Source organism: Thunnus albacares, chromosome 10 (genome assembly GCF_914725855.1).
Source record: "Thunnus albacares chromosome 10, fThuAlb1.1, whole genome shotgun sequence".
NCBI lineage: Eukaryota > Metazoa > Chordata > Actinopteri > Scombriformes > Scombridae > Thunnus > Thunnus albacares.
Genome location: NC_058115.1, coordinates 7,078,657 through 7,090,849, shown reverse-complemented (window position 1 = coordinate 7,090,849; position 12,193 = coordinate 7,078,657). Strand labels below are relative to the sequence as shown.

General features: G+C 39.6%; 2 non-coding genes across 2 annotated transcripts; both read left to right on the top strand.

Moving 5' to 3' along the window:
* The first annotated feature begins 7,628 nt into the window (after window positions 1–7,628).
* trnal-aag lies at window positions 7,629–7,710 on the top strand. Its single transcript has one exon. It is a non-coding gene; the product is annotated as a tRNA-Leu (tRNA).
* A 1,749-nt stretch (window positions 7,711–9,459) lies between these two features.
* On the top strand, window positions 9,460–9,541 carry trnal-aag. Its single transcript has one exon. It is a non-coding gene; the product is annotated as a tRNA-Leu (tRNA).
* Window positions 9,542–12,193: the final 2,652 nt, after the last annotated feature.

Genomic DNA, 12,193 nt, shown 5'->3' with positions numbered 1-12,193 from the left:
CACATCCTGAAGACACAGAGCAACATTAGCAGTCATGTTTCTGTCCACCTGAGGTATGTAAGTCAAATATTCAGTCTTCTTTTAGCTCTGTTTTTTTCTCCACAAACCCCCAGGGACATACCTGGGCCCTTAGCTGCTAAATGTTGCTAAAGTGTTCACATCCAACAAGCAACACCATTTCACATTACATGCAGTCATTTGATCCATTGTTTATATGAAAATATTGATTAGGGCGGCTTTAAATGAATCATCTCCAACATACATCACATATAAGTATAGATTCAGCACTACTGCACATTACTAACTGATGTAACACTGTAGTATTTTCATATAAACTGGATCCAGCTGATGAAAGTTTTTACGTGTGCTGTTGTCAACACTCTGTTGTAGATGTGTTCTTTCACAAATATAGCAAATATAGCATGGCCACCTTTTTTCTGATTGGCTGGCAGGGAGTCCATTAAAATTGCACATTGTGATAAGACAAATAAAGTTCCACTCAACAGTTTAACCACCATCAGGGCTGTTTTTTGGTGACCTATTCAAAATCTTGTTTGCAAATTATAAATAATGAACCAATAGAATGACTTAAAAACACATACACATACAATGTTTTGAATGTTTTAAATTCTACATTTATGAACAAGAATAAATATAAAATTAAGTATAAAGTGACACTAGCAAGATCAAGATAAAAGTGGAATTTGTGAGAATCTTGAAATTGGTTTGCTTGTAAGGCAAAGAGCTCTTGGAATAAAAATTGCTCTTTGATATACACATACATTTTATTTTAGCCATTATGAGCTTTAATAATGTGTTGTAGATCAACGCATGAGGACGCTTGGTTACCAAAAGTATAAATTTATATTTGAGGAGAAAAAAATATATGTTGGCGTAACGGGGACCCCTAGCAGTTTCGGGGCTCGACACACATGTGTCGTCCGTGTATAGTAAGAAACGGCCTTGATAACCGTTGTAAATCAGTGTGCTAAGTATGGTATATTATGTGGACTGCAGGTAACCATAGAAACAATATTTATGTTTCAGCCTCCTCTTCCTAATTTGCCTTTGGTACTGTAAGTGGTATTAGCACAATAATGCATTGTGTGGCCTGGCATAGAAAATAACCAGTGCCTCAGTATAAAACACAGCATTAAAGCAATAATGACACTGAGCACTCAGCACAGGTTCATCTTTGTCAAAGGTTTGATTGCAGGGGGAGTGCTAGATTTGTTTGATGTCATAGCTTTTCTGTGTGATTACACACTGCAGAGCTTGTAAACAGGAAATCTCATCCAATCATTTTATTTAGCACTAAAATAGTAAATGGAAATGTCGATCAGATGTCTTTCAAAAGGAAAAAAAAAAACATTTCATGTATCTGCAGTTGCTGCTTGGTAGCCCTTTCATAGCAAAGCAGACAGAAATGTATGAGTGGAGGGCTGTACTATATGGTTTTATTATAATGTGTTCCACTGTGACATTCATTTTGAGATAGACTTTCATTACAGTTACTCTAATAAAACTGCAGCTCAGTGCATTTCAAAATGTGTCCCCCAGTAGCATACATTACAGTATTTTCCAGTATTTTATCCTCTAATCACCCTGGGGGATCATTTTAGCCTGTTTCCAAACCATTGAGCTGTCTCCTCCTCACAGCGAGCAGATACACTGAGACAAAACAAGAGAGAAACAAGGAAACATGAATGTTTTTTTTTAATACCCCAAAGACGTGAATATGTAAGGTAGCATCTGGGAGAGAGACAGAGAGACCTTATGTATTGTCACACATTCTTTTCCGCTGTATGTGTGTATAGACTGAAACCATTTTACATGCAGTTATTTCAAGAAAGTGACTGATGAATAAATTACGCTTTAGTAAGGACACACACTCAAGTCATTTGTACATATACATAGACAATAGTCTATTAATAAATCTAGGCCTCAAGTGTAAACTGAAAATAAAACAGAGCATGAAATATGAAAATAGCTCATGAAATCTTTACCTCACATCACACTGCATGCAATGAATGTCTTGTAGATTTATTGTGTTGTGATATGGTGCCAAATGCCACAGATATTCTCCGGAGCAGATGCGTACACTGACAGCAGCGGACATCACGGTTGCGTAGTAGTTCTGTTTATACTACTTCCTGGAGTCTGCTTGGAGGATGCGTTCTACATACGTGCAGTAGATCAGTATCTACAGGAAGACAGTGTAGTGGCCACACAGACTGTCCATCCATTCATAAAAAATTGGAGATACGTGGATGTCCACATTCTCTGATGATGAAATTTATGTCATGTGGACCTAGTGGACCCTTGTGTACTTGCAGAAGCGGAAAGTATGATTTCAGCTTTAGTGTTGGATTTACTCTACTTCAGTGTTTTAAAGGAATGGTTTTAAGCCCACTTTTTCCTGAATTTGTGAAGATGTGGAGACCCACAGTATTATCCCTTTAAGGTAATAATTCTGGTTTATTACAGCTCGGATAGTTTTAGCCATCACTTCGATCAGGTATGATGGCACTGTATTTACTGAAGTAACTGCAGAGATCTAGTGTGCAGTTAGATGCTCAGACAGCTTGTGAAGAAGCCAACAGTTGAGCCAAATTTTCAAACCACTATGTGAAGGTAAAAGCAAAAGTGAGAACACCAGAAATCTCTGTAATAGTCCTTTATTTCCAGTGCTGGGAATGTTACTTGAAAAATTGAATCATTTACACATTATGTATGACTCCTTTAAAAGTAATCACATTACTTTACTAATTACTCAACAGCAAAAAACCAAACCAAAAAATTAGTTACATTACGTGTCCTCACACCTCTAGCTCCCACATCAAGCTAGCACAGAGACCAAACCGATATCAACCTCCATCAAAAAAAATGAGTTGATCGCCAATTTGTCAAAGTACCAGCGTGTTACTGGGATTATTAACTGTAATGTAATAACTGAATTTCATAATGCTATCCCTTACACTATTAATTACAGAAAAAAAGTAATGACGTTACAAGTTACAAAGTAATGCGTCACTGCCTGACACCACTTACATCACAGGAAACTTAGTGCAAGCACAATAATGGTAAGTGCAGCTGGTCAAAGTTAAACCATAAAGCTGGTCTGTAAACTGTGACGGATGTTTACAACAGACAGTTTGTTTAGTAACCCTGCTTTTATATTTTATACACAAAGTCTATAATAATATCATAAAATAGGCTGATTTGTTATAGATTAAACGACTCAATATCATATAATTTAGTTAAAGTAGCATTAATATTTCAATATTTTGGGAAATACACTTAGTTGCTTTCTGGTTCAATGAAAGGTTTGATACCACTTTCATGCCTGTTTGGTAATTATGAAGTTACAGCCAGTAGCTGCTTAGCTTATTTTAGCCTATCTTAGCTTAGCTTAGCTTAGTTTAGCTTAGCACGTGTATTTCCCAAAATGTTGAACTACTCCTTTAAGACATTAAGATAGAATTTACATGTTAATGTGCCAGCAAAAGAAATCCATTAATATAAAACATATAATGACATTACACTCTGAAAGGGGCCATAATGAGTGCCTTTACTTTTGATATTTTAAGTACATTTTGTTGTTAATACTTGTGTACTTCAATGTACCTCGCTTGTAAATCACTTTGGATAAAATGTAAATGTAAATGTACTTTTACTTAATTAAAGGATCTTAGCACTTCTTTCATCACTGTTTAAAACCTTTATGATTGTCTGGCTGCTCATGTTCCTTGAACCATTGGATGTACGCAATTTTTAGCAATTAACTTGGAGTAAAATGTTATTATCAAAATTATGACCAAAGAATTAATCAACCAAATTATTCTTCAACTTCTGTGTACTATTCTTATGTAACAAGTGTTACTCTCAAGCACATTGTATTACATCACAGAATAAGGGCGGTAACAAGGCAGAGAAAAGTGCAACCATGAAATCATGCTGAGTGCTTCCCTGCAGTCGTCCTCTGAAGGCCTCATGCTGCTGACTGCATTGTGCTGCCACTGTGGAAAAAAGAATACAATGAATTCAAACCAAACACAGAATTTGCAAAACTTTAACCAAAAGGACTTTGGTTAAAGCCTGTCAGACATGTGGTAGAACAGTTTGACCTAGCGAAGAAGAATCAAATTTGGATTTAAACATTGGCTATTTAAATAAATTAGTGATATGTAGTCAGTGTGCAGGCTACACTGACAATATTACAATCTAAAATTACTTAAACAAATTACATGAATATTTTTAGCAAAATGTACTGAAAGTATCAAAAGTACTTGCAATGCAGGATGGCCCCTTTCACTCTGTTAAAAACTAAACTATTGGATTATTATACTTGATGAATTAATATGTAAGCAGCATTTTAATGAAGCAGCCAATTGACAGGTGGAGATGTCAGATAAATGTAGTGGAATAAAAAAGTAGTGTTACAAGTAGTGAACAATGGAAATAGTATACAGAAATAATATAAAAAAATATAATATAAATCTACCCCTGACACAGAATACATGAATTATTTTGTTGAACTCCTCATTCTGTCCAAAGAAGAAACCCCAAAGGGTCGACTCCTAAAAAGAAGCAGAAGAAGAAGAAGAGTTCACATCACTGAGAAGCCGGCATAGCCTGAAAACTTTAACCATGATTGTGGGCTGCTCTGACGCCCACATGATGAACGTGTTACTTGAACCCAGTAACCTTTTGGACCAATTAGCGTCACATCACTTCTGAAACCAAAGGTGTCCCTGTGCTCAACACACACACACACACACACACTGATGTAGACAGACATGAACACACATTGGTACAAGGTAAAGACACACACACACACAAACATACACTTTGATTCTTGTCCCGCTGCCCCATCTGTTGCATAGCCCCTGTCAACTAAATGTCACCTGATGACATCATAGGCCTGTCAACCTTTCCCCTCATCACACACACGCACACACACACACACACACACACACGCACACTGACACAAGCAAAACACTGCATGTCACACTTCCTGCCTTGTCCTTTTTATTTTGTCTCCTCAACTCACCTTTTCTCAGCTTTCTTTCCTTATTTCCTCTTCTGTGCTCCCCCCTCTTCACAGTCCTCCTCTCTGATCAGCCCCCTTCCTCCCTCTCTCTTCCCAAATCCTCTCTTCAACTCCCCTCCTTTTTCCTCTTTCTTTCCTAAAATCTATAGTCTCCTCCCCAGTTTTATCTTCCCCCATCCTCTCCTTCATTTCCAACCCCGTCTCTTCTTCCTCCTTCTTTTCTCTTCCTCTCAAATCTTCTCCTATGCCCCCTCACTTTACCCCCATTCTTTCCTCCTCTTGTCACTTCTTCTCCTCTCCTGTCATAGTTAACTTTATTACTTTACACAGAGTTTTTTGACTGTTTAGTTGAAGTGACACAGAGAGCTTATTCACACCATTGCCTGTCCACTATCTCTTCCATCACCTCACCCGCACACAAATGCACATAAGGAGACCACTAGCAATACACTAACACATACACACACACACAAACTGGTGCATACAAGTTGTGTATAAGCAAAGATGCAAAAACGGGTAAGTGATGTTTGCATCAAGGTTTGCACAGGGGCTCAACATGCATATGCACATACACAAGCACTGTGCATGACAGCATGACTAAATAACACTCAGATATTGAACACTTTTATGGCTATATGGGTATATTTTTATGGCTGTCATATTTCCTGCAGACAATCTTCTATTTCCTCACACTTGAGAGGAAACTTGGGACTTGATAAAACTGAGTTGTTTTCACGATATACGTTTCCCATGTTTTGATTTCAAGGCCTGTCAATAGTTATTGTGGATAATTGAAAGGTGACTCCCAAATATCACAAATCTGAATTCCTGGATTGCCTGGGAAAATAAAAAAAGGAAAGAGAAAGATTAAAGCTCCTCATTCTCAGCAGCTGACAGACACTACGGTATTTATTATAGTTCTGGATAAAATAGTTTAAATTTGGGCTTGGAACAAAAATCACATTGCTCTGTGCAGGGGATTTAGGATTCAAATGTGTTTTAGTCATGAAAAAATATGATAAACATTTGATTTTTGCAATCAAGGACAGCTGGTGAATGACACAAGTCTGGCCCGAAGTCTGAGACTCCTCTAATTCGCAAAATTCAGTTGTTAATGTGTGATGGTGAGCCTGTGCACAGTTGGAGAGAATTTTTAACATCTTCTAGTTTGTTCGCAGCTCTTGTTAAAGCTAGAAACCCGACAGCTAAAACTCTCAGGTGGTTTTTTAGAGACAAATCCTAGAGCTGGCTCATTATTATTGAATAGGGGACTGATTTACAGACACTGTGACAGTTCCCTGTGTGATTTTACAGGGATCTGAGCACAGTTTTGTTGGATAGTTTTTAGAGGCACTGTGAAACAATGTTTGTTTGAAATGCAAAAATAATTCTGTGACGCCGTTTCACACAAATCACAGATTACAACACATACTCATGTTCTTAAAGGTAGAGTCAGTCATTCTGGAGAAATATTGTTGATATTTCAACTAAAAATCCAAACAAATACACCCCTCCCTTCAAGCTCCTTCAGAAGCTCCGCCCCCCAAGTCATGGACATGCATTGTCAAGTCAACGACCAAAAAAGAAATATAGAGGAATCCAGAGTGATGCGACAGCTGTCGAGTAGGGATGTGCAGGCCCAGTATTTGTATATATATTTGTTGAGGCAGCAAAATGATTTGTATTTGTATTTGAATAAAAGTGGAAAGAAACTTAAAAATCCTGTTTTTGTTTTTATTATGCTTTTAATTTTAGAAAATTAAAGTGTTACAATAAGTGTTTATGAATAAACTACCTTACAAAGGAGTTCCCCACATCGAGTCTCTAACTGGAGTCTCCCAGATCATAGACGACTGTGCAGACTACTGAGCTAAAACTTCACTCATTGTCTCATTGCAGACAAACCTCCACCTATTGATACGCCCATAACACAGACACAGCACACCATGTAATGTGTAGGGAAGAACTTCATAGGAAATTATTGCTTTGCACTTTTCATGTATTGCCTATTTTTTACAACCTAACTGTGGAAAGGAGAAGGGGAACAACAGGTTATGGAGAGTCCCTTGAGAGCACTTCGGTTGTGTTAATAGCTCAGCTTTATCTCTGGGGAAAACCCCCAACTCTGGGAATGATTTCCAAATAAGGAAATGTAGCAGCTTGATGTGACTTCCCTCATTGAGACCTGCTGATAGACGTAACAGTGGAGCAGAGGAGAGAGACTGAGATAGCGATGTAACCGACCTGCACACTGGTATTTGACGTGGTTTTTTTATCTTCCCAAAAACAAATAATTTTTAAAATATTTGTATGAAACAAATATTCATAAAAAAAAAAACACTGTTTGTGCAATGCCGAATACATATTTGTATTTGGGTATTTGCACACACCTACTATGGACATTGACAAATTGCTCAACAGAGATGTCCAACCGCTTTGCTGTTTTAGTGGACACCATAGTTCTGTTGCAAGCAGCTGATGCAATATGTGCTGTTGCAGGCCATGGCTACATGGTTTTCATTGCGAAGTACCTGACAGATCTTTGACGGTAGCTGCCAAACAATCCCCCTTGTCAGGTAGTGTGGCCGAGCGGTCTAAGGCGCTGGATTAAGGCTCCAGTCTCTCAGGAGGCGTGGGTTCGAATCCCACCGCTGCCAGTCAACTGTTTGTACTTCACTGTCCAGTTAACCATTGAAAATAATCTTTGCTGACTGAAAGTGTTGTCTCAGGTTATGTGAAGTCTCTATTAGTGTGGGTTAAAAATCCACCACTGTAGCCTTCAGCTCTTGGAAGTTGGAATTTCTACCCATAAACGCCGCATAACAGAGAGAAGATGGGAGAAGTCACTTAAAATTCCAAGAAAGCTCTTAGTAAGTGCTTGACTGTGCATACCATCACAGGGAAGCTGATGAATTCTTAAAGCAAAATGTGCACCTACTCAGTGCTTTTTCATCATTTTCAGAATGAAAGAATTCACGTTATGACAAGGTTATATTTGAGATTGAAACATTTTCACTTTGGTGCATTGCTTCCAAGTTGATTTGCATAGGAAGAGCAGTTGCCAATCTGGTCCTCCTTTTGGGAGGTCAACTTGATTTAACGAAAGTCTCCAGGTCCTCTGAGATTGGTTTGAAATCAGGGAAATGTGGGTGAAAGCCCTTGTTGTATTTATGTAGAGCAGAGTGGCGCAGCGGAAGAGTGCTGGGCCCATAACCCAGAGGTCGATGGATCGAAACCATCCTCTGCTAATTGTACCTTTTGACATCCAGTAAGGCTCCATGCAGTCTTCATCTTATGCAGTCCCACTGCTGCCAGTCAAGACATTTTGTCCTTTGTTCAAGTAAACCTGTCAAATACATGGCCAGTCAAAGATAATTAAACTGTCCCTTTCAGGGCCTCTGTATGTATTAGACTTGTGCCAAAATTGCCCGGCAACATCCTCTGGTGATCATGAACCTGATATCAATGGTGTCCAAAGTTGAACATTTGAGTTTTCATGATTTAGAAATAGTGCTGGTCAAAGAAGAGACACCTGGGGAATTCCTGCTCTTCACACTTGGTGCTTAGTAATGTTGGATAGCAGCACTGTATATTGTTGATGTCACTATGGACACTGACAGTTAAGAATTTGATTGATTTTTCAGGTAGTGTGGCCAAGTGGTTTGAAACACTGGATTTAGGCTCCAGTCTCTATGGAGGCGTGGGTTCAGATCCCACCACTGCCACATTCAGCTCCTGGTACTTGGCGTTTCTTTCTATAGACTGGGAACCAAGGCAGGAAGGTGCGAAAGATCTTCAGAATGGAGCTCAGTAAAAATTCCAACAATCTTCTCACGTTATGGCTTAACTATGCATTCCCGGAATAGGAAGGCAATGACTTCTGGAATTTCACTGTGCTCCCATTCTGTGCTTCTTCATCAGACACTTGATTAAAGCAGGTGAGTTATTATGACAAGCTACTGTGTTTTGCAAGTCCAATTGATTTTGCATAAACTCCCAAGGCATTTACAGATAAGAAATTGGTTTGGAATCACAGAATGTGGCGCAAGCTCTAATAGCAGCAACGCGGAGCAGAGCGGCGCAGGGGAAGCGTGCTGGGCCCATAACCCAGGGGTCCATGGGGAACCATCCTCTCCTAATTGTCAGTGTTTTCAATCAGGAAGGCTCCATACAGTCTCCCTCTTATCCATGCATGCCCATATGAGCAAGTGTTCAAACAAACACACACCATATGCCGCAAATTGCTCAACAGAGATGTCCCGACCCTTTGCTGCTGTAGTGGACACCATACTTACGCTGCAAGCAGGTGATGCAATATGTGCCGTTGCAGGCCGTGACTACATGGTTTCCATTGCAAAGTACCTGACAGATCTTTGACGGTAGCTGCCAAACAACCCCCCTTGTCAGGTAGTGTGGCCGAGCGGTCTAAGGCGCTGGATTAAGGCTCCAGTCTCTCAGGAGGCGTGGGTTCGAATCCCACCGCTGCCAGTCAAGTGTTTGTACTTCACTGTCCAGTTAACCATTGAAAATAATCTTTGCTGACTAAAGTGTTGTCTCAGGTTATGTGAAGTCTCTATTAGTGTGGGTTAAAAATCCACCACTGTAGCCTTCAGCTTTTGGAAGTTGGAATTTCTACCCATAAACACCGCATAACAGGGAGAAGATGGGAAAAGTCACTTAAAATTCAGAGAAAGGTCTTGACTGTGCATACCATTAAAGGGAAGCTGATGAACTCTTAAACCGGAATGTGCACCTACGCAGTGCTTTTCCATCAGTATTTTCAGATTGAAACATTTCCACTTTGTTGCATTGCTTCCAAGTTGATTTGCATAGGAAGAGCAGTTGCCAATCTGGTCCTCCTTTTGGGAGGTCCACTTGATTTAAGGAAAGTCTCCAGGTCCTCTGAGATTGGTTTGAAATCAGGGAAATGTGGGTGAAAGCCCTAGATGCATTATGTAAAGCAGAGTGGCGCAGCGGAAGCGTGCTGGGCCCATAACCCAGAGGTCGATGGATCGAAACCATCCTCTGCTAATCGTATCTTGTTGTTCAAGTAAACTTGTCAAGTACATGGCCAGGCAACTGTCCCTTTCAGGGCTTCTGTATGTATTAGACTTGTACCAAAAATGAACGGCAACATCCTCAATCAATTTTTATTTATATAGCGCCATATCACAACAGAAGTCATCTCAAGGCACTTTTCACATAGAGCAGGTCAAGACCATACTCTTTAATGCACAGAGACCCAACAATTCCCCCATGAGCAAGCACTTGGCGACAGCGGTAAGGAAAGTGATCATGAACCCGATATCAGTGGTGTCCAAAGGTGATTTAGAAATAGTGCTAGTTAAAGCAGAGACACCTGGGAAATTCCTGCTCTTCACACCTGGCGCTAAATAATGTTGGATAGCAGCACTGCACATTTTTGATGTTGCTATGGACTAGCGATGTGCAGAGAGCCCTGTATTTATATTTGAATAAAAGTGGACAATTTTTTTTTTGTTCATATTATGCTTTTAATTTTAGAAAATTAAAGTGTTACAATAAGTGTTTATGAATAAACTACCTTACGAAGGAGGTCCCCATATTGAGTCTCTAACTGGAGTCTCCTAGATCATAGACGACTGTGCTGACTACTGAGCTAAAACTACACTCATTGTCTCATTTCAGACAAACCTCTACCTATTTATACACCCATAACACAGACACAGAACACCCCCAACTCCGGGAGTGATGTCCAAATAAGGAAATGTGCATCATGTAGCAGGTTGATGTGACTCCCCTCATTGAGATCTGCTGATAGACGTAACAGTGGAGCAGAGGAGAGAGACTGAGATAGCGATGTAACCAACCTGCACGCTGGTATTTGACATTGGTTTTTTTTTCTTCCCCCAAAAAAATAATTTTTAAAATATTTGTACGAAACAAATATTAGTAAAAACCCCACTATTTCTGCTTTGCTGAATAACATATTTGTATTCGGGCACACCCCTACTGTCGAGTCACTTCTGTTCCTCTCACACTTTATCACGAACAGAAAAAAAATTTTCTCTCAGGTGAGCACAACAGTCCATCAACACTCTCCTCTTCTCTGCAGCCTCCCCACTTCTCACTCGACCTGCATTCAGCATCTCTGTCCACAGAAGCAGCCGTCTGTCAGCTGCAGCTCCTGGAGAGCTGAGAGGACAGCGGCCAGACAAACAAAAGCCTTCGCCAGGCTGACTGACAGCAGAAATTTACTGAAACAAAATAGTTTACATGTCAGCTCCACGGGAAGATCGATTGGTTGATTGATTGATTGATTGAGTCCTCTTCCAGCCCGTCATGTTGCACCGCCATCTACAGTAGCCTAGTGTAGACTAGAGAGGGCCCTTCGTGTTTTTCAAGAGTTTCACAGCCACCATAGGTTCTCCTACATGCTTGTAAGGGGAGGGGAAGGGGAGAAGTATTCAGTTGGCTGAAACCTCACTGCTAGATGCCACTAAATCCTACATACTGCACCTTTAAGTGTTACAATTGAATTGTGTTACAGCATTTCCAGTAAAGACTCTGAAAGATTAAAGTTAAGGTTTTTTCACACTTTCAAATGTCATGCTTTCAGAATTACATCTAAATAAGAAACCCTCTTTTAAAGGGAAATGCCGCTGAATTTATTCACCCACTACTGCTGTTATTCAGGTATTAACAACTGTTAATTAGTTGTTAATGTCACATCTATGTTCCAAAGCTTAAACCTAAGTGGACATGGGCCTAGAGTTGTATCTGTCTGGAACTACACAATAGTCAGTCTATGACCTCATTTGATGTTTGAACTTTTAATTCAAAATCAACTTATCAGTACATTAGTAAAATGTACCCTCATATCTAGAATAAACATCATGACTTGTACAACCTGTTCAAACCAAAAGTAGAAAATCTTGTCCTTTTATCTTTCCTACCATAGCAACTAGTTTTCTCTGACTAGTATTATCATTATGTCCAGATAAAATAATAGAATATTGACAGAAATGCAATTTTCACAAATCAAAAACCATATGCAACAAGTCTAGACAGAAGATTAAATCTAAATGGAAAAGAAGGAGGTAATAGTATCATTCACACACCCACCAGCCTGCAGGGGGGAGATCTCAGACAAAACAGTAT